The sequence below is a fragment of the Phyllobates terribilis genome, unplaced genomic scaffold, assembly GCF_046119375.1.
Source record: "Phyllobates terribilis strain yellow unplaced genomic scaffold, ASM4611937v1 Scaffold_2425__1_contigs__length_132829, whole genome shotgun sequence".
Lineage (NCBI taxonomy): Eukaryota > Metazoa > Chordata > Amphibia > Anura > Dendrobatidae > Phyllobates > Phyllobates terribilis.
This window is the reverse complement of record NW_027365183.1, coordinates 1-21,701: the sequence shown is the minus strand read 5'-3', so window position 1 is coordinate 21,701 and position 21,701 is coordinate 1. Positions and strand designations below refer to the sequence as shown.

Sequence of the window (21,701 nt, the reverse complement as noted above, 5' to 3'; positions counted from 1 at the left end):
CCCCATCATTGCTCTCTCCCAGCACCCCTGACATTGCTCTCTCCCAGCACCCCATCATTGCTCTGTCCCAGCACCCCCATCGTTGCTCTGTCCCAGCACCCTCATCGTTGCTCTCTCCCAGCACCCCCATCATTGCTCTCTCCCAGCACCCCCATCATTTCCTCTCAGCACCCCCATCATTACTCTGTCCCAGCACCCACATCATTGCTCTCTCCCAGCCCCCCATCATTGCTCTCTCCCAGGCCCCCATCATTGCTCTCTCCCCACCCCATCATTGCTCTCTCCCAGCACGCCCATCATTGCTTTCTCCCAGCACCCCCATCATTGCTCTCTCCCACCACCCCCATCATTGCTCTCTCCCAGCACCCCCATCATTGCTCTCTCCCACCACCCCATCATTGCTCTCTCCCAGCACCCCCGTCATTGCTCTCTCCCAGAACCCCCGTCATTGCTCTCCCCTTCCACACCATCCCCATCATTGCTCTCCCCAGCCCTATCAGCCCCATTATTGCTCTTCCCAGCCCCATCATTCCTCTCCCCAGCCCCATCATTCCTCTCCCCAGCCCCATCATTGCTCTCCCCAGCCCCATCAGCCTCATTATTGGTCTTCCCAGCCCCATCATTCCTCTTCCTAGCCCCATCAGCCCCATTATTGCTCTTCCCAGACCCATCAGCCCCATAATTCTTCTCCCCAGTCCCATCATTGCTCTCCCAAGCCCCATCAGCCCCATCATTGCTCTCCCCAGCCCCATCAGCCCCATTATTGCTCTTCCCAGCCCCATCAGCCCCATTATTGCTCTCCCCAGCCCCATCAGCCCCTTTATTGCTCTCCCCAACCCCATCCGCCCCATCATTCCTCTTCCCGGCCATATCAGCCCCATCATTCCTCTCCCCGGCCACATCAGCCCTATTATTGCTCTCCCCAGCCCCATTATTCCTCTCCCCAGCCCCATCAGCCCCATTATTGCTCTCCCCCGCTCCATCATCCCATCATTCCTCTCCCCAGCCCCATCAACGCCATTATTCCTCTCCCCAGCCCCATCAGCCCCATCATTGCTCTCCCCAGCCCTATCATTGCTCTCTCCAGCCCCATCAGCCCCAATATTGCTGTCCCCAGCCCCACCATCCCATTATTCCTCTTCCCAGCCCCATCAGCGCCATTATTGCTCTTCCCGGCCCCATCATTCCTCTTCTCAAACCTATCAGCCCCATCATTCCTCTCCCTGGCCCCATCAGCCCCCTTATTGCTCTCCCCAGCCCCATCATTCCTCTCCCCAGCCCCATCATTCCTCTCCCCAGCCCCATTATTGCTCTCCCCAGGCCCATTATTGCTCTCCCCAGCCCCATCATTGTTCTCCCCAGCCCCATCATTGCTCTCCCCAGCCCCATCATTGCTCTCCCCAGCCTCATCATCCCATCATTCCTCTCCCCAGCCCCAACAACTCCATTATTCCTCTCCCCAGCCCCATCAGCCCCATTATTGCTCACCCCAGCCCCACCATCCCATAATTGCTCTCCCCAGCCCTACCATCCCCATCATTGCTCTCCCCAACCCCATCATTCCTCTCCCCAGCCCCATCATTGCTCTCCCTAGCCCCACCATACCATTATTCCTCTCCCCAGCCCCATCAACCCCATTATTCCTCTCCCCAGTCCCATTATTGCTCTTCCCAGCCCCATCAGTCCCATTATTCCTCTCCCCAGCCCCATCATTCCTCTCCCCAGCCCCATCAGCCCCATTATTGCTCTCCCCAGCCCCATCAGCCCTCTCCCCAGCCCCAATATTTCTCTCCCCAGCCCCATCATTCCTCTCCCCAGTCCCATCAGCCCCATTATTGCTCTTCCCAGCCCCATCATTCCTCTCCCCAGCCCCATCAGCCCCATTATTGCTCTCCCCAGCCCCACCATCCCATCATTGCTCTCCCCCACCTCCCCTCCCCAGCATTTCAGTAAAAAAAAACGAAAAAAAAAACAACTTACTTCAGCTCGCTCCCCTCCAGCATCCTCCTGGTTGCCGGCAGCTTTCTTCCTGACCTAGGCGCGCTGCATGATGACGTCATCAAGCTGCATGCACCTGGGTCAGGGAGGAAGCAGAGGATGAACCCTCCAGCTCCGCTGCTATTCTCCTCCTGACAGCAGCGGAGCTGCAAGGATCGCTCACTGACTGCCACGTGCAGGGAGCAGCAGGACCTTGCGGGCCCCTTGGTGCAGCTGCATGGTGGGGACCCGGTGCAGCTGCACTGGCGGTGGTATGTCCACCCCTGGACTGCTATGGGGCCCCCCCGGCTCACGGGCCCCATAGCAGTCGCGTGGTCTGCCGCCATTGGCGGTACGCCACTGACCGCTACATTAAAAGGGAGTGGAAACCTGATATAATGGAGGGTGTCAGAAACCAAATTGCCTGCTACGTGTCTCTGCTCCACTTGGCTCCTACATTAGTTTTGCTACATCTACTCCAAAATAGGGTGACATTTCCTATAATCTGCCGTCCTTGTATAATACGGGGTTATCTAGGACTTTGATAGATCAGGGGGCTTCTTACACTCGGCACCCCACTGATCCATTGTTTGCAGCTCACATGGCACCCAAAAGTGAACAGTGTATGGAGTCAGGACACCACGTAGTGGACATTCTCAGGTACTACAGCTCAGCTCCCATTGAAGTAAATAAGAGCAGAGCTGCAGAACCTGATAACGGTCTCTACACAATGTACAGAGCTTAGGTGTTCCACCTCCGTATACTGTGCACACCCAGCTGCCGGGGGAGCTGCTGCGGACCTCCACCCATCCAAAGGTTAAGTCATCAATATCTAAGTCTTGGACAACCCCTTTAACATATGGAGAGTTTAAGATAACACATATAATGTGTTTGCAAAATTAATGTTTATGATATAATTTCCCAATAATATCACCTCAAATCTTTGTGATCCAATGGTCACTGACCTGACACAGTGACATGATCTTTCCAAGATAGTCATCTGGTGAAATAATTGTACCCAAAATCATAGCTTCAAGATATTCCTTTACTACAGATTTGTCAGGAAATTCAGATGGATTTACAATAGTAATCTCCGATTCTCCATATTCCTAAAGGAATAATGTGGAAAATTAGATGGGATCATACAATTGGAGCCGATCTGCAGAACCCGGCAGTGACTAGTGACCAGCGTGCTGGAGCGGTGTGGATCCATCTGGCCACCGCTGCACACAGCAGATTGTTGGTGATGCCAGTTGTTGGGACTTCCACCGATCTGACATTGATAACCAGTGCTGGGATTAGGTCATTAATGTTACAGTAGCAGAAAACCACTTTAACTGCAAATACTGAACAAAAAATGTCAACATCTCAACATCAAAGTCCAATTTTACTGATTTTGTTTCCCCCAGAAGTAATGAAACACCCTGATAGTTAGTTTTGGCGTATGGCACAACAAATCAGAGTGGCCCACAATACAGCGCAGAGTGGTTACGTTTTGCAGCCTATGATCCACCAGATCCATGTATAAGGCATTACTGCATCATGGAAGCCATAGACAGAAAGTACCTTAATCAGCTTTGGAGAGGACAGCACAGCCTTGTATGGGACTGTAGGGGACGTCATTATGACAGATGCATTGTATTCCTGTTCCAGTCTCTGGTTAAACACCTCCATGTGTAAAAGCCCCAGGAAGCCCAACCTGTGCAGGACATGAACGTTAGTTATAATTTATATAGAGAGGCAAATATACCAAAAGTGTTAATAAAATGGGAAACTACTTAGTGCTCGATAGGGATCCACCACTCTAATAGAAATTGGTCTGGAAAATACCAGTAACGCGGTGTCCATCATAACAGAGAAACACCAGGCTATTTGCACTGCCTACTATACACAAGGCAGGTCGTAGAATGGACTACAAACCAGTTCAAGACCAGATCATTTCTGATCATCACCAGGCATAATTTTTCTTTTTCGTACATGGGATTTTAAGATCTCTAAAAATGTCTCTGGTTCAGTCATCCAAATAACTTTTGTCTTCATTTTGTCATTACTGAATTCCCCTGTAACTGGGGCTTATATGCCAGGCCCAGTTACAGGGGAATTCAGTAATAAAACATGACAAAATTCAACTTCCTGCAAACTGCTGAGTCAATCTGGGGCTAACCAAGCAACGCATGCTGCCAGCAACCGGTACTCACATGATCACCGTCATAGCTTCCTAAACTATAGCACTTGTTTAGGAAACAATCAGGAAGGCAGAGGTGATAATAAACCATTTCTGACTTCTCTATGGGAAGTCCAGCAGGCTCATGTGTACATGTACATGTGTATTGATGAGGATATGAGGATTCAGATCTACACAATACTGTACTGATGACAATCCTACCTATGGAATTGCAGGATAATATGTCACAAACATATCTGGATAAGCTGGAGGTTTGGGCCGAGAAGTGACAAATGTGATTTAACAATGAAAAATACATTTTCACTAGTCAGACTCCATATGGAACATGGTGCACAGATTTGGCCACCAGTGTGCAAGAAAGACAAAGCCGAAGTCTAGCAAGTACAAGGTGGGAAATTAAAGTAAAGATGGAATAGGTGGACTGCAATACAAGGAAAGAGTAATACAATTAATTATTAGTTAAAATTATTAATTATTATTAAATTATTAGTTAAAAAGAAATGCTAAGGAGTGACCTAGTGTAATATATTCAGTACCGTATCTATAACAAAAGGGCCAAGACCAGGATTCTTTACTGTAAGAGCGTGAGACTGTGCAACTCTCTGCGTGATACAATGCTGAATTCACTAGGGGACTAGATACCATTCGTGAGTATAATATACAAGTGGTTAACACATTACCAAGATGAATTGTTGAGCCAGTGGTTTGTTCTGCCAAAAATTGGCCTTTACCTTGTAACGTTTTTTTGCTTTCCTCCTGATCATTGTTACAGAAGAATTTTCTGAGCTGAAGATGGTTTTTTTCAGCCTTACACACTAAATCAATAATTACCTTTCACAAATGACCCCTTTTCAGAAATTAAAGTTATTGAAATGTCTATCTAATGCTCAATTAATCGGCCAGTAGGTGATAACTGTGCTCTTATGATCACTGTAGGACACATTAATGCCCGCATGGTATATTTTCATCATAAGTATAGGAAATGACTGAAATAAAATATATAGTGATATAAAATAAGTCAGATAATGGCAGTAGTAGACGCACCTCCAGCCAGCACCCAGAGCTGCACTGCTGTCCCAACTAACAGACCCACTTGAATCGTCCAAGGTCAGCTTTTCCAGCGCACTCTTCAAATTGCTGTATTCGGATTGGTCAACTGGAAACACTCCTGGAACAGAAAGCTAAAAGAAACCAGTAGGGTATGTTCCCACAATATTCTGAAGTGGATTCTGCTCCAAAAACCACATTTAGGGGATGTTCACACTGAGTTTTTTGACTGCTTCAGAAAAAGAAGGGGCCGATTCATCCAGCAGTTTACGTTTGTTTTCTAGTGTAAAATTGCTTAAAATTTTGTGTGTTTTTTCGCCCGTCTAGGACCACTTTGCCAAGTTTTTGAAAAGTGGTCAGAACTCAACTGGGAGTGGGTATGGCCACTCAATAAATGCACATAAAAAAATCCACATCAAAATACTGTGTGTGAACTTACCCCAAGGGTGTGTGCACATGGCGTCTTTTTCAGCCTAGAATCTGCCAGATAAAGCACCCCATAATATGAACATAATGCACAGCAATGTCAAAGCAACATTGCTGTGCACATCTTCTGTCTTATGTCTTTTAACCACTTTAGGATTCGGAAACTGAAGTGGTTAAAATAAGGAACAGGTTCATTCTTTGAGCGTCTTTCGCTAGGAAGCCGCCTGCTCTCTATAGTTACCAGTATAAAGTGAAAAAGCTGCAAAGCCGCTGGAAAAGACACCTCAGGAAAACGACCGTCGCGGTCTTCCTGAAGCGTTTTTGTCTGGGAAATCTATGTGGCGGTGCCGAAATCTAAGAGACGCCGTGTGCACATAGCTTAAAATGGTTTTCCAAAAAGTCAGGAAACAGCAGGAAAGGTGTTCAATTCAAAATCCCTATTCTCTCCTCTTTGTTCCCCCCATGGCTCCATCACTATTGCTCCGGTAGTCCGCACTGGTCTCCGCTTACTTCCTGCAGACTTTCCGTACATCATTCATGTGACTAAGGTACTGGCTTCAGCAGTGAAGCCGACATCTCCAGCACATGACCTTTAAGGCTCCCGATTATCTTAAAGAGTAACCCTCGTTTTAATTGTTATTTCATGAATCAATAGTACACATGAAATTAAACAACATTGTAATTTTCTTCATTCTCTGCCAAAATGTATCATTCATTATGAAACTCTGAGGTAAAATCTGTATTCAGTGAAGACACTTTCCCATTACTGAGATAGGAGATGGCAGCTGCTACTGATACAATTCTATGTGGGCAGGAAGAGGGAGGAGCTTGAGACAGCTTTTCCCCCTTATCAGAAGCAGCTGCCATCTCCTATCTCAGTAATGGGAAAGTCTGTCTTCACTGAATACAAATTTAAATCCTCAGAATTGAGACTTGATGATGACTGATCAATTTTAGCAAATATAGAAGCAAATTTCTTTGATAAGATATATTACAAAGTTTCTTATTTTCATGTAAACTATTGATTTATGAAATAAAAATTAAAACGATGGATACACTTTAACCACTTTACCCCCGAGGGTGGTTTGCACGTTAATGACCAGGCCAATTTTTACAATTCTGACCACTGTCACTTTATGAGGTAATTTCTCTGGAACGCTTCAACGGATCCCGCTGATTCTGAGATTGTTTTCTCGTGACATATTGTACTTCATGATAGTGGTAAAATTTCTTCGATATCACTTGCGTTTATTTGTGAAAAAATCGGAAATTTGGTGAAAATTTTGAAAATTTTGCAATTTTCCAAATTTTAATTTTTATGCACTTAAATCAGAGAGATATGTTACACAAAATAGTTAATAAATAACATTTCTCACATGTCTACTTTACATCAGCACAATTTTGAAACAAAATTTTTTTTTTAGTAGGGAGATATAAGGGTTAAAAGTTGACCAGTGATTTCTCATTTTAACAACAAAATTTACAAAACCATTTTTTTTAGAGACCACATCACATTTGACGTGACCTTGAGGGGCCTTTATGACAGAAAAGACCCAAAAGTGACACCATTTTAAAAACTGCACCCCTCAGGGTCATCAAAACCACATTCAAGAAGTTTATTAACCCTTCAGGTGCTTCACAGGAATTTTTGGAAATTGGAAGAAAAAAATCAATATTTAACTTTTTTTCACAAAAATGTTACTTTGGCTATGCGCCCACGATGCAGAAATGCTCAGGATTTTTCCTGAGCGTTTCTGCATCTCCCTGGCAGAAAAAAACGCATGCGGATTGCACTTGCGTTTTCCTGCCAGGGACATGCGGAAGTAAAGCGTTCTTCACTTGCATTTCCGTATGCGGGTTGACAAGCGCTTTCCAAGCGATTTTAGCATCACTTGGAAAGTGCTTGTCATCTTGGTCACAGTATATAAACCCACGCAAACGGCATGGATTTATATACTGTGACCGAAAGAATGGTAAAAAATAAAAAATAAATCTATACTTACCCTCTGATGGCCCCCGGTGTCTTGCTGCGCTCATCCTGGCTGCCGGCAGCGGTACACTGAAGGACCTGTCGACATCAGCGTCGCGTGACCCGTCACATGACTATGACGTCAGCGCAGGTCCTTCAGTGTACCGCGATCTGTCGGCATGAGAGGAGGAGTGCAGCTGGGGCCGTCAGAAAGTAAATATAATCTTTATTTTTTATTTTATTCTTTTTTTTACAGTTTCTATGATACCCGGGTCCGGAGGAGAGTCACCTCTCCTCTAGACCTGGGTACCATCCGCACATTAGAACGCATGCATTCCGCATGTCCTTATCTAGTGAAGCGGAATGCATGCGTTCTAATGCAAGTCAATGGCGGCGAAAACGCAGCACTTCCACAAAATAATTGGTAGTGCTGCGTTTTTTTCCGCAATGATAATCCGCAGCGGAAATGTCCGCAGCATGTGCACAGCACATGCGGATTATCATTGGGGAACATGGCAGGCCTTCTACCATGCGTTTTTTATGTGTTTCTGCAGCATTTTTGCCGCTGCGGAAACGCTTAAAAAACGCATTGTGGGCACACAGCCTTAGACCCAAATTTTTTTATTTTTGCAGGGGTAACAGGAAAAAATGGACCCCAAAATTTGTTGTGCAATTTCCCATGAGCACGCAGATACCCCATATCTGAGGAAAAAACACTGTTTGGGCGCACGGCAGGGTTCGGAAGGGAAGGAGCGCCATTTGACTTTTTGAATGTAAAATTTGCTTGAATAATTAGCGGACACCATGTTACGTTTGCAGAGCCCCTGATGTGCCTAAACAGTGGAAACCCCCCACAAGTGATCCCATTTTGGAAACTAGACCCCTTAGGGAACTTATCTAGATGTGTGATGAGCACCCTGAACCCTCAGGTGCTTTACAGAAGTTTATAACATTGAGCAGTAAAAATAAAATTTTCACATTTTTCCAACAAAAATGTTTTTCATCCCCCAATTTTGCATTTTCATAAGGGTAACAGGAGAAATTGCACCATGCAATTTGTTGTGCAATTTCTCCTGAGTAAGCTGATACCCAATATGTGGGGGAAAACCACTGTTTGGGTGCACGGCAGGGCTCAGAGGGGAAGGAGCGCCATTTGACTTTTTGATTTGTAAAATTTGCGTTTGTGGAGTCCCTGATGTGCCTAAATAGTGGAAACCACCCCCTCCCTTTCCCCAGTGACTCCCTTTTGGAAACTATACCCCTCCAGGATTTTATCAAGGGGTATAGTGAACATTTTGAACCCAGAAGTACGACACAGAATTTGATAACATTAGGTCATCATATTGAATAAGTTGTCATAAGTCTTGAGTGCAAGTGCTTGCTACTTGAGTTTTCATCAGGTACTCGGGTATGCACCAAGTATCGCGGGTGCTCAAGTGACATGCTCGAGTCCCTGCCCCGCATGTTTCACGGTTATTAGACACCCAAAAAAAAAACATGCGGGGATAGCTCGTGCATCATGCTCGGGCAATCCCCGCGAGGTTTTTTTAGCTGTATAACAGCTGCAAAACATTTGGGGCGGAGACTCAAGCATGACACTCGCGCACCCGCCATACTCGGTGCATAAGCAAGCACCCGATGCAAACTCAAGTAGCGAGCACTTGCACTCACTAGTCGCCATATCGTCATCATTTTTTTTTCTTTATTTCTGAAAAAATCCCAACCCCAACCCAAACCCTAGCACAACCCTAACCCTAGCACAACCCTAACCCTAGCACAACCCTAACCCTAAAGTTTATTTTTTACGCCGTTCCTCGTGCAGTATAAGTGATTAGACGTCTTTATTCTTTGGGTCGGTGCGATTACAGCGATGCAAGATTCATATCGGGTTCTTATGATTGACAGCTGTCACACAATAAAAGACGCATTTTTTTGCAAAGACTAGTTTTTGCATCGCCATATTTTGAGAGCTATAATTTTTCCATATTTCGGCTGACAGAGTCATGTGATGGCTTGTTTTTTGTGGGACAAGTTGACGTTTTTATTGGTACCATTTTCGGGCATGTGACATTTTTTGATCGCTTTCTATTCCGATTTTTAGAAGGCAGAATAAATAAAAACCAACAATTCAGGAATTATTTTTTGTTTTTTGTTTTTAATGTCGTTCTGCATCTGGTAAAATTGATAAGGCAGCTTTATTCTTCGGGTCAGTACATTTACAGCGGTACTGCATTTATATATTTTTTTTAGATTTTGGCGCTTTTACACAATAAAAGCTATTTTATAGAAAAAAATAATTGTTTTTGCATAGCTTTATTCTGAGAGCTATAACTTTTTTATTTTTCGGTTGTTGGAGCTGTATGGCAGCTTGTTTTTTGCGGGACAAGATGACGTTTTCAGTGGTACAATTTTTATTTACATTCGTCTTTTTGATTCCATTTTTTGTTTGGCGGTATGATGATAAAACATCGCTTTATGTTTCGTTTTTTTGGGTTTTTTTACCATGTTCACTAAAGGGGTTAACTAGCAGGACAGCTCAGGTCGTTCCGGACGCGGCAATACCAAATATGTGTACTTTTATTGGTTTATTTTTTTTTCCCATAAGATTATTTATTTATGGGTACAATATATTTTTATTTTTATTTTATTATTTTTTTCATTTTTTAAAAAAATATTTTTACAATTTTTTTTTTTTACTTTCTGACATTTTTATTGTTTCACATTGTCCCACTATGGGACTTTCACTTTTTGTAGCCTGATCGCCTGCATGGCATAGAGAGCAGCAGCTCCCTATACCATGCAGCCTGTCAGCGCTGCACAGGGAGAAGTTACTTTGGTCGTGCACTGCGCATGACCAAAGCAACTTCCTGCCTCCTGGTGACCCGGATGTTGTCATGATGACGTCGGGTCACCATGGCAACATCCGGCACTGGACTCAGACGCCCCTGGACGCCAGCAGAGAAGGCAAGTATAGCGCTTACCTCCTCTTGTCACCGGAATGCTTCGATCGATTTTGATCACAGCATTTCGGGGGTTAATGTGCCGGGAGCGGTGCGGGACTACTCCCTGCACATAGCACAGGGTGTCAGCTGAAGGCGAAAGGGCGTCGTCGGGGTTTACAACGGCATATCCCCCCAGGCTATTTCTTTCTTTTGCAAACATTATGTAAGTAACCCTTGGAAAAAAAAAAAAAAAGTCTCTACTCTAATGCATCCGCCTTACAGGTTTAACTTCACTACTTGAGTGAATAGGCTGCATAGAGTATATATATTATTGTATTTGTCTGCACTGCCTTGAATTCTACTTATATGTACACTTTTTTGCACTTTTTCTGCTTACTAAATGTGTATATGTGCACATTGGCACTTTAATTATTGAAGGCTTCCTTAAATGTGTATACACACTTTGTTCAGCAACTATAGCACTTTACTAAAAAGGCATGTGCAATATTAGTTACAGATGTAATATACTATTATTTTAAATAGGGTGTTGATTGAATTTTTTGTAATAGCCAAGAGGGATGTATGTTTGTTGTGGGCTGTTTTGAAGGTTCCTGTTTTTTAACTTCTACTAGTATTTTTAAAAAATATTGAAATAAATTATTTATTTTACGAGTCTTTTCTCTTTTTGCTTCCTTATAACCGTGGGTTTATAGCCTGAGGTTTTTGTGTTGATAAATTTTGATTGGAGGTAATAATCTTTTTGACCTTTTTGGGATAACATAGCACAGGGTGTCAGCTGTAACAATCAGCTGACCCCCGGCGGCAATCTCGCCCGCACCGCTTGTGTGCGGGCGAAATCGCCAGGGAGTATTAATACGTATCAGGCCCATAAGGCCCAGGGCACAGATACGTACTAATATGCCCTGGGTCAGAAAGGGGTTAAGTGTCCATATGAATGATATACTGGATGTGGTCACTGCAGGAAGTGAGCAGGGACCGTGAGAGCCGCAATTTTCAAAGGGCAGAGATTGAGAAGGTCTTTTATTTTTTTATTCCATATGTAATCATTCCTAGATTCCCATCTCTCTGCTATATTTATTACAAATCGCAGAAAACCCATTTGATGTTAATTGTTTGGGCTTTTTTCATGCGCCGAGCATCACTCACGAGGAAAACAAGCTTCAAAGAACAAATGAGAGGAGACAGTCCATGCATTATGTATCACGGTGGCGTGTCATTACCAACCCCCTTGCTGCAGCACTCCCTAAATTCCCGACAATGTAGCAAAAACCTTGCCCACACGTCACGGCTCTGAGCTGACTAGTCCTGGTGTATCGTGAGGTTCCTTCCTTACATCTCTCCTCAATTATCTCGGCTTCTGTAAAATAGGCTGAGTCTAATGGGATGAAAAATGCGGCTGCAGAATAAATGTTCTCTGGCATTTATCTACTCTGTGATCACCGTTCCTAATCCAATCGTGGAGGCGTTCCTGGCCGTTACAAGGAATTAGAAGCATTACTAAAGTGTGATAGGCGAGGGTACAGCGCCTGTGCCTGTCATGGATTCTCAATAGAGGTGGCTGGGAATGGTCGCTCTCCACTGAAATGATCGGGAGGTGCACATACTTCCCACGAGAAAGCACTTGAATTGTCAAGGTCAATCTATTCTATAGCTGTAACTTTAGCCTTAAAGGAATTGATACTGTGGGTTACATCTGGTGCCTGGGGGGCAGTGTTTGGTATACTCTGTGTCCCTCTGAAGAAGCTATAAAAGTGAAACGCGTGTTTAGGAGAGTGGCAGGCACATAATGGGTAAGGCTCTCCTCAATACTGGCACTCAGGCACAAAATATGTAGAATTCACACTACACTAGGGATGAGCAAACCCCGTGGATTTTCGTTTTCAACCAAACTTTAGTCCAAAGTTCGGTTCGGGTACCAGAACTTGAACCCGAACCCCATAGAAGTCAATGGAGACACAAACTTTGCTGCTGTAAAATGGTCGTAGTAAGAGCTAGGGGTCTCTCTTTCTTAAAATGAACTTGTGAGTGTTCGGAGTTCAGCATTGGACACTAGGTGTCCGGTATGAATCCCAAACTTTACAGTTCGGGTTCGCTCATCTCTACACAACACTCATTATACTGTTGTACTAATAGATTACACGTATAGTCCATGTGATTGACTATACATTCATTGTTGAGGACGCTCTTGCAGATGTGTCTAATCTCTGATGTCACTCCATCTGGAGGCTGAATCTTGAACTAAGTGCTCTTGTAATACAGGGTTTAATACTACGCTAATAAAATATATACTGTATACTGTACAATAGCTTTATGACCCCGTTACACAGTTTTTGAGCACTTGAGCTGAAGTTCTTCAAGCTCAATTGGTGTTTTGCATAGTCTGAGGGGGCTATAGGTGTAATTCTGCTTAGATTTTGACTTCGATGTGTGTTGCCGTTACATTGGCATAATACTTTGTTCCATGTACAATATTATGTAGAACAGAGTTTTGATTCTAAATGGACTGTAGATAAAACAGTAGGTCCTGGAACAGTACCAATACACATGCTCTGTAACTAGCCATCCACTCTTTTGGAGTGGACGATTCCTCATTATCAGCATTCTGTCAGCACTATAGGTCCTGGGACATCCTTTCTCTCATTACTCAGCATGCATTGCTTCTGCCATTGCTTAATGAGATGCCTACAATTAACTGAAAGGCTGCATCTCTGTTATGCCTGCATATACAGTTTGACAGGGAGGAGCAGAGAGACAAAGGCCAAGCCCCACTTCCGGTAATCCATATAGGGGGGTTTCTGCTGCTAGAGACAAATTACACTTGGACAGAAGGGAGACCCTAGCGGCCGACACTTATGTTATCTAACCCCTGAAAAGTAACTCCAACTTAATTGAACTTCATAAAGGGATTTTGCACATTATCTATCGAATAAGATCAAGTACAGCGACCATTTAATTTGTATTAGGGTTCAACTCACCTGCAAACACCATGGGTTTCGCAGGCTTAAAGCCAGGCAGAGGCTCCACTGGCTGCTTCAGTAAATGCACAGTGTCTCTTATTTGTGCTTCCTGTACGTCATTCATCCCAGCGATTAGATAACCTACTTGCTCAGCATATCTAGGAAACAATGAGAGTAATATAACATCACAATTAGTGCAGATTCAAATTCTACATTGAATATCAGGTACAAATCTACCATAAAAGAAGGTAGCAACGGCTCTGGGACCCAGCACTGCATGTGTTCACTACAGCTATATACAGCTGGCACTAGAGGGCGCTCACTGGAGACAGACTTCTACTGCTGCGGTTGGGTCCAATATTAGCTGTACATAATCACATGTCAACAGCTCCCCCTGGTGGTGGCTGCATGCAGCAAAATAGTATTTCATCAAGTTACATTCATTTAAGTCAGAAATGCTGTGAGATTAGTCAACACTGAATTTTGGATCTAAAACTAATTTGGATCCAGCAACATATTTGTTGATAACTTCCCAGAGCCTAAATACCACATCAGAGAGCTCTACTAATCGCACTGTAACAAGCTGAGAACCATCGTGCGGCCACAACAGATTTGTATTGAATGGCAATAAAAACACAAAATTGTATTTTAATTTTCAGAACTTTCCATAACACAATATTGACATTTTATTTGCTTTAATAACAGAATCCCCTTTTTGCTCTGCACTCTCCTGGGCACCAAACATACATGTATTTTCATAGAAAGCAGCACCAACAGGAGCGTCACTACTGGACGCAGGATTAGAGTGCCATCTAGTGGCACTAAAAGAATATTCCTAGTGTGCTAAAATGTCTATTATATCCTGCACAGGGTCATACACAATTTGAAATGCTTTGGAAAAAATTACTTTAAAAAAATGATGAAAAAACCCTTTTAAAAAGGCACAGAATGCCATAAGAAAAAAGAACAAAGAGAAGAAGTGGTGCTGAGATGGGCCGGCTGCAGTTTATGCAGATCCTTGGGTGACAAAGTGCATGTGGGATAATCGTCACTTTTACAATTTTTTTAATCTCTTTTTTTTCCAGTAGATTTGCTGTATCTGGGCTTTTTTTTGCAGTTAGAGCTGTAGTTTTTATAAGTATTTTCTGATCTCTTTTTATTACTTTTCTTGGTGAGGCAAAGTGAACAAAAAAAAATCCAGAGATTCTGCCGTTTCATCTTTTTCATTCCATCACCCACACGATTGGATTTATACAAGATATTTTTTTTACTTTTAACACAAACAGATGTGGAGAAGCCAAAAATGATGTAACGGGAGAATTTAACTTTGCAGGCTCAGGTCGCCGAAAACATACAATCGCTTTACCGCTACAGTGTAGAGTAAAATTACCAATCTGATATTAAATCCGGATATGGAATGGGCTTCATAATTGTACAATCATGGAAGACATGGAGGCCTTCAGTAGGATCCTTGGCTGTCAAGACAATGCCATTGCCACATAACACTCATATGATTGATGATATGACATGGCTTTATAACTGATGGGGAGCCGTACCCCACTTATTCTCAGAAAGAGGGGGATGCTTTCTTTGCCTGCACAGCGGCACTCTAAGGCTATGTGCCCACGATGCAGAAATGCTCCGGATTTTTCCTGAGCGTTTCTGCATCTCCCTGGCAGAAAAAACACACGCGGATTTTACATACGTTTTTTTCGGCCAGGGACAAGAGTTTTTCACGCGTTTTGCACATGTGATTTCGCATGCGGGTTATCAAGCGCTTTCCAAGCGATTTTAACATCACTTGGAAAAGTGCTTGACAACTTGGTCACACTATATAAATCCATGCAACCGGCTTTTATTATAGTGTGACCAAGTTAGTTTAAAAAAAAAGAATAAAAATGGTAAAAAATAAAAAAACACATTATACTTACCTTCCGATGGCCCCCGGTCTCCTTATCCGATGTGACCCGTTACATCACTAAATGACGTCATGGAAGGTCCTTTTAGACCATCGCGAGCCGCTGGGGAGCCAAGACGCATCAATAAGGAGACCGGGGGCCATCAGAAGGTGAGTATAAGGTTTATTTTTTATTTTAAATTCTTTTTTCTTTTTTTACAGGTACTAATGGTACCCGGGTCTGGAGGAGAGTCTCCTCTTCACCAGACCCGGGTACCATCCACACATTGAATCGCTTAATATCCGCATGTGCACATGTAGTCATGCGGATATTAAGCGATTCAATGCACGTCAATGGCGGCAAAAACGCCGCGCTTACGCAAAATAATTGGTAGTGCTGCGGATTTTTCCGAAATGATAATCCGCAGCAGAAATTTCCGCAGCATGTGCACAGCACATGCGGATCATCATTGGGGAACATTGCAGACCTTCTACCAAGCGTTTTTTAAGCGTTTCTGCGGCGGAATTGCGGCTGCGGAAAAGCTTAAAAACGCACAGTGGGCACACAGCCTTACGCGGTGAAATGAGCTGCATCTGGATCTCGTCCACCTAAAGGGACTGTCAGCACAGAATGACTGTTCAAACTAAGTCCCAACTCTAGTTGCTTCATGGCGGCGCCAATCATTTATATACACCTTCCCACCTGCTTGTTTTCCCTCTATCCACACCCTCCTCTTCTTTGATTGACAGCTCTGGCTTCATAGAACCAGAGAAGGAAGGAGACAGAGGTAAAACAAGCAGGTGGGAAGGTGTATATAAATGATTGGCCAACGCCGTGATCCACGGAGCGCTTGTGCTTGGTTTCAACAGCCAGTCTGTGCTGACAGTCCCTTTAAAATCAGTGTTTCCCAAACTCCAGTCCTCACGGCCCCCCACAGGTCATGTTTTCAGGATTTCCATAGTATTGCACAGGTGAGAGAATTCCTGATTTCTTGATGATACTTTCATCACATGTGTAATACTGAGGAAATCCTGAAAACATGACCTGTTGGGGGGAAAACCTGACCTGTTGGGGGCCATGAGGACTGGAGTTTGGGAAACACTGCTTTAAATGGAGCGTTGCTGCAGTTTTATTATTCAGCGATTAGCAGGATCCCCCAACAATTTCTTAAGCAATGAGAAAATGCAGTCCCTAATGATGTCCTCTGACAATAAGCAGATCACGGACAGCAGATGCATTGGGTTCTGCATTTCTTGGAGAATGGGATGGGGCAGCTTCTGTCTTCTCAGTGATACAATCAGGAAGGAGATGCAGCGTGAGACAATCCCTGTCTAGATCTTTGATCTTATCATCAATACAGAGGGCTGATTGGTGAAGACAGAGGGAAAGGCTAATAAAATTATAAAAAAAAAACGTAGTTTTTCGCCTTGGGTCAATATGCCAACCTCATTGACTTCATAGCACTTGCCAGAGTGGGCAGACACGATTGAATTGCCTTTACACACGTCGCCTCCACACAGGGCGATGCTGGCTACGACGCCTCTGTACTGATCAAACGTTGAGTCAAACAGCAGGGCTTTAAGAGGGCTGCCCTTTTCAATCTTGGCACTAAAACACAAAAATAAGACATCCTGTTAAGGGGTATAAAGGTAAGTAAACCACGTTCAGTCCAGGGTGATGAATTCAAAAAGACAAAGTTTATTCCGCCATGACATAACGTTTCGACCTGTTATAGGTCTTTATCAAGTATATACAAAGACATACAGGGATACTGATCCCCTTTAAGGAAAATCAGTGGCCAGAACCCTTTAAATTCCCCTTAAATGGTCCAAAACTGAAACTGTGGGAACAATAGAATCCACTTAGGGTTCAGCAAACTTACAGTCAAGAGTTTGATAAAATTATCTACACCCTTGTGTCTCCGGAAAGCATAGCATACATTCACGTGCTGAAAATGCCGACCAATGCTGGAGTGAGTAGAGGTCTGCAGCTTGTGACACTCCTGCTGTAGTGAAACTACAGGTCCCAGCAGGCTGACGGTCTCTCATCAAGTTATGCTGGGAGCCGCAGTTTCACAAATAGTGCTAGAGGATCCATGTCAGAAATATGAGGCTGTCACTAGGGTTTCTCCCACAAATATATAATCGGACGTGGAGAGGATCTGCACGTGGATGAGCCCTATTCTCTATCTGTGAACATACTACTCTCCTTCACTCAGATTCTAAGTGGCTCTGCAGCGCATCTGTGCAGAGCAAGCTGTCAATCAAAATCCGGGCCGGGTTTACAGCCGTCGCCCCATATATAGTGATATAGTGAGGTTAATTTTCTCCCGGTACCTGCACTATCAATAAGGCGGCCGGGCAACATTGTAACAATATTTATCTGCAGATTAACCCTATACCTGCAGGTACATAACATTTTCCAAGGTGACAGGTTCACTTTAATAAAGAGAAGATGGATAGAGCATCATTGAAACCTGGCTCACCCCCTCCGACACGGCCTCTCCTGCTGCAGTTTCATACGGCGGATTCCACCTCTCCCACACCCCCCGCCCCACCGGCAAACACGGTGGAGGAATAGGTTTCCTCCTCTCAGATAGCTGCTCCTTCACGCATATCCCACTGCCACCCTCAATTACTCTCTCCTCTTTTGAAGTGCACTGCGTGCGCATCTACTCCCCCTCCATCCTCCAACTGTCTGTCCTCTACCGCCCCCCAGGATCAACCACCACTTTCTTTGACCTCTTCACCACTTGGCTATTTCATTTCCTCTCCGTTGACATCCCCACTATCCTCATGGGCGACTTCAACATCCCCATTGACACTTCCCTCTCAGCTGCCTCTAAGCTTCTATCCCTCACTTCCTCCTTCGGTCTTACTCAGTGGTCTTCCACACCCACCGACAAAGACGGCCACACAGTGGACCTCATCTTCACCCGCCTCTGTTCCCTATCTAACCTCTCTAACTCACCTCTCCCTCTCTCTGACCACAACCTACTTACATTCTCTACCCTCTCCTCTCCAGGGCAACAATCCCCACTCCACAAACTTGCATACCCTTGCAGAAATCTCAAACACCTTGACCTACACTCACTCTCTGAATCCTTTCTCCCTCTTACAGACATTAGTTCCTTACATGATGCAGATGTTGCTGCCACTTTATACAACACCACAACAGCTGCAGCTCTCGATTCAGTCGCCCCCCTCACACATACCAAAGCTCGCACAATCAACAGGCAACCCTGGCACACCGGCCTAACTAAAGAACTGCGACGGGCCTCCAGGGTTGCTGAGCGTAGATGGAAAAGGTCCCACTCCAATGAGCACTTCATCGCATTCAAACAGTCCCTCACTACCTTCAAGTCCACACTCACGGCAGCAATACAAACATACTTCTCATCTCTCATATCCTCCCTGTCTCACAACCCCAAACAACTATTCAACACCTTCAATTCTCTCCTCCGTCCCCCAGTGCCTTCTCCCTCTCCTCTTATTTCAGCAGAAGACTTTGCCTCGTTCTTCAAGCAGAAGATTGACACCATCAGACAAAGCTTTTGCCTAAAGCCCCCACTGCCCCTCCCCACACCTACTCAACCCTCCTCCTCCAAAACTACCTTCTCCACCATTACGGAAGATCAACTTTCCTCTTTACTCTCCAAATCACACCTCACCACCTGTAAACTTGACCCAATCCCGTCCCACCTCATCCCAAACCTTACCATTATCTTCATCCCACCCCTAGCCCACCTCTTCAACCTGTCACTAACAACTGGTGTCTTCCTCTCATGCTTCAAACATGCCTCAAACACACTCATCCTCAAAAAGCCCTCCCTTGACCCATCCTCTCTGTCTAGCTATCACCCCATATCACTTCTCCCCTATGCCTCAAAACTACTGGATCAACACGTCCATTCTGAGCTGTCCTCCCACCTCTCCTCCTGCTCCCTCTTCGACCGCCTACAATCTGGTCTCTGACCGCACCATTCTACTGAAACTGCACTGACTAAAGTCACCAACGACCTACTAACCGCCAAATCTAAGTGACACTACTCTGTCCTCCTCCTCCTTGACCTGTCATCTACCTTCGACACAGTGGACTAATCCCTCTTACTACAAACTCTCTCATCTCTCGGTATCACAGACTTGGCCCTATCCTGGATCTCCTCATACCTAACAGACAGAAGATTCAGTGTCTCCCACTCACACACCACCTCCTCATCTTGCCCCCTATCTGTCGGTGTCCCCCAAGGTTCAGTTCTAGGACCCCTGCTCTTCTCCATCTACACCTTAGGCCTGGGACAGCTCAGAGTCTCATGGCTTTCATTATCACCTCTATGCTGATGACACACAGATCTACCTCTCTGGACCTGATATCACCTCCTTACTAACCAAAATCCCACAATGTCTGTCGGCTATTTCATCCTTCTTCTCTGCTAGATTTCTAAAACTTAACATGAACAAAACAGAATTCATCATCTTTCCGCCATCTCATTCAACCCCCCCCAACTGACCTATCTATCAACGTCAATGGCTGCCCACTCTCCCCAGTCCCTCAGGCTCGCTGCCTTGGCGTAACCATGGACTCTGAACTCTCCTTCAAACCACATATACAAGCCCTTTCCACTTCCTGCCGACTCCAACTCAAAAATATCTCCCGGATCCGCACATTCCTCAACCATGAATCTGCAAAAACACTAGTGCACGCCCTCATCATCTCCCGCCTCGACTACTGCAACCTCCTGCTCTGTGGCCTCCCTTCCAACACTCTCGCACCCCTCCAATCCATCCTAAACTCTGCTGCCCGACTAATCCACCTGTCCCCCCGCTATTCCCCGTCTCTCCTCTCTGTCAGTCTCTTCACTGGCTCCCCATTGCCCAGAGACTCCAGTTCAAAACCCTAGCCATGACATACAAAGCCATTCACAACCTGTCTCCTCCATATATCTCTGACCTAGTCTCTCGCTACATACCCGCACGCAACCTCCAATCCTCACAAGATCTCCTTCTCTACTCCTCTCTGATCATATGATCATTTTTTTTTAACACTCAAAACCCCTATGGATATTTATGGTTACTAAAGGATTCCTTTCCCATTCTTTTGACAGCTCTTCTTTAGGTGTGGACACAGACCGGCATCCGGCATAAAGACATCTGGAGACTTTTCCTTTTTCTGTGATATTGGATAATCTTGTTCATTTCTAATGCTTTAAATCTTTCAAATTCTTTCCGAAAATTGTATCATAAAGGGACTTTCTCAGGTCAGTTTTGCTTGTGGTTGTGTTACCATTATTTGTGCCAAATGTATCAAAGTGTTGTTTGATAAATGTTTATGTAGCACTTCTATCTATCTTTATTTATTTATTTTACTCACTTATATAGCGCCATTAATGTCTGTAAAGCACTGAGGAATTATCATCACTGTCCCCATCGGGGCTCACAATCTACATTCCCTATCAGTATGTCTTTAGAGTGTGGGAGAAAAACGGAGAACCCAGAGGAAACCCACACAAACACGGGGAGAACATACAAACTCCTTGCAGATGTTGTTCTTGGTGGGATTTGAACCCAGTTAGCAACAATGCTAACCACTGAGCCACCGTGTATCTTTATCCACTTTTAACGTCACCCGTCGTTCTTAGACCTATGTAGCTTACCAAGCCCAATTTCTAAAAGTTGCAAGAGTGGTGTAAAATAGGAAGCTGCACATTTTTTTGCGCAAAAATGATGCGTCACAAAATAGTTTTGTTTTTGTTTTTTTAACACCAAAAATTGATGTAAGTTCCTTGCTACATTGCCCCTTTTCCAGCCAAATTTTGTAGAAAAAAAATAAAAGACAAGGTACAGACAGCGGAGTTAAATTTGCCTACAGGAATGATATTGATCTGGAGCGCATCGTACCCAGATACAGTTGTGGCACCCCAGAGGGTCTGGTTGCCACAGTGGTGTTGCTTCCCTTAAAAGAGGTAATACCATGTCTGGAGGCAAGTGGGGGTTTCCTGGTCAGGAACACTATACATGCAACACTTTCCTGGCTCCAGGCCAGCAAGGGGAGCTCCTCCCCTTGGCAACTGGATCTGGAGGCGGGGTTAGTAGAGTTCAGTGTGAGGAGTCGAGTTTAGGACACTGAAGAGAGAGGAGCTAGGGACTGGAGCTGGAGATAGCTCGTCCTAGCTGGACTACACAAGGAACCAGACACCGGAGTCCGCGGCTGTGGGACCCTTCAGGCCCAGCAGCAGATACCGCGGGGCAGGAGATTGCAGGTCTCCTGGCCCCATCAGAC

The 21,701-nt window shown here is 44.7% G+C and overlaps 1 pseudogene; it reads right to left on the bottom strand.

The window, feature by feature from the left end:
• Nucleotides 1-13,663, bottom strand: part of LOC141246302 (translation factor GUF1, mitochondrial-like) — a 48,696-nt pseudogene extending 35,033 nt beyond the window's left edge.
• Nucleotides 13,664-21,701: the final 8,038 nt, after the last annotated feature.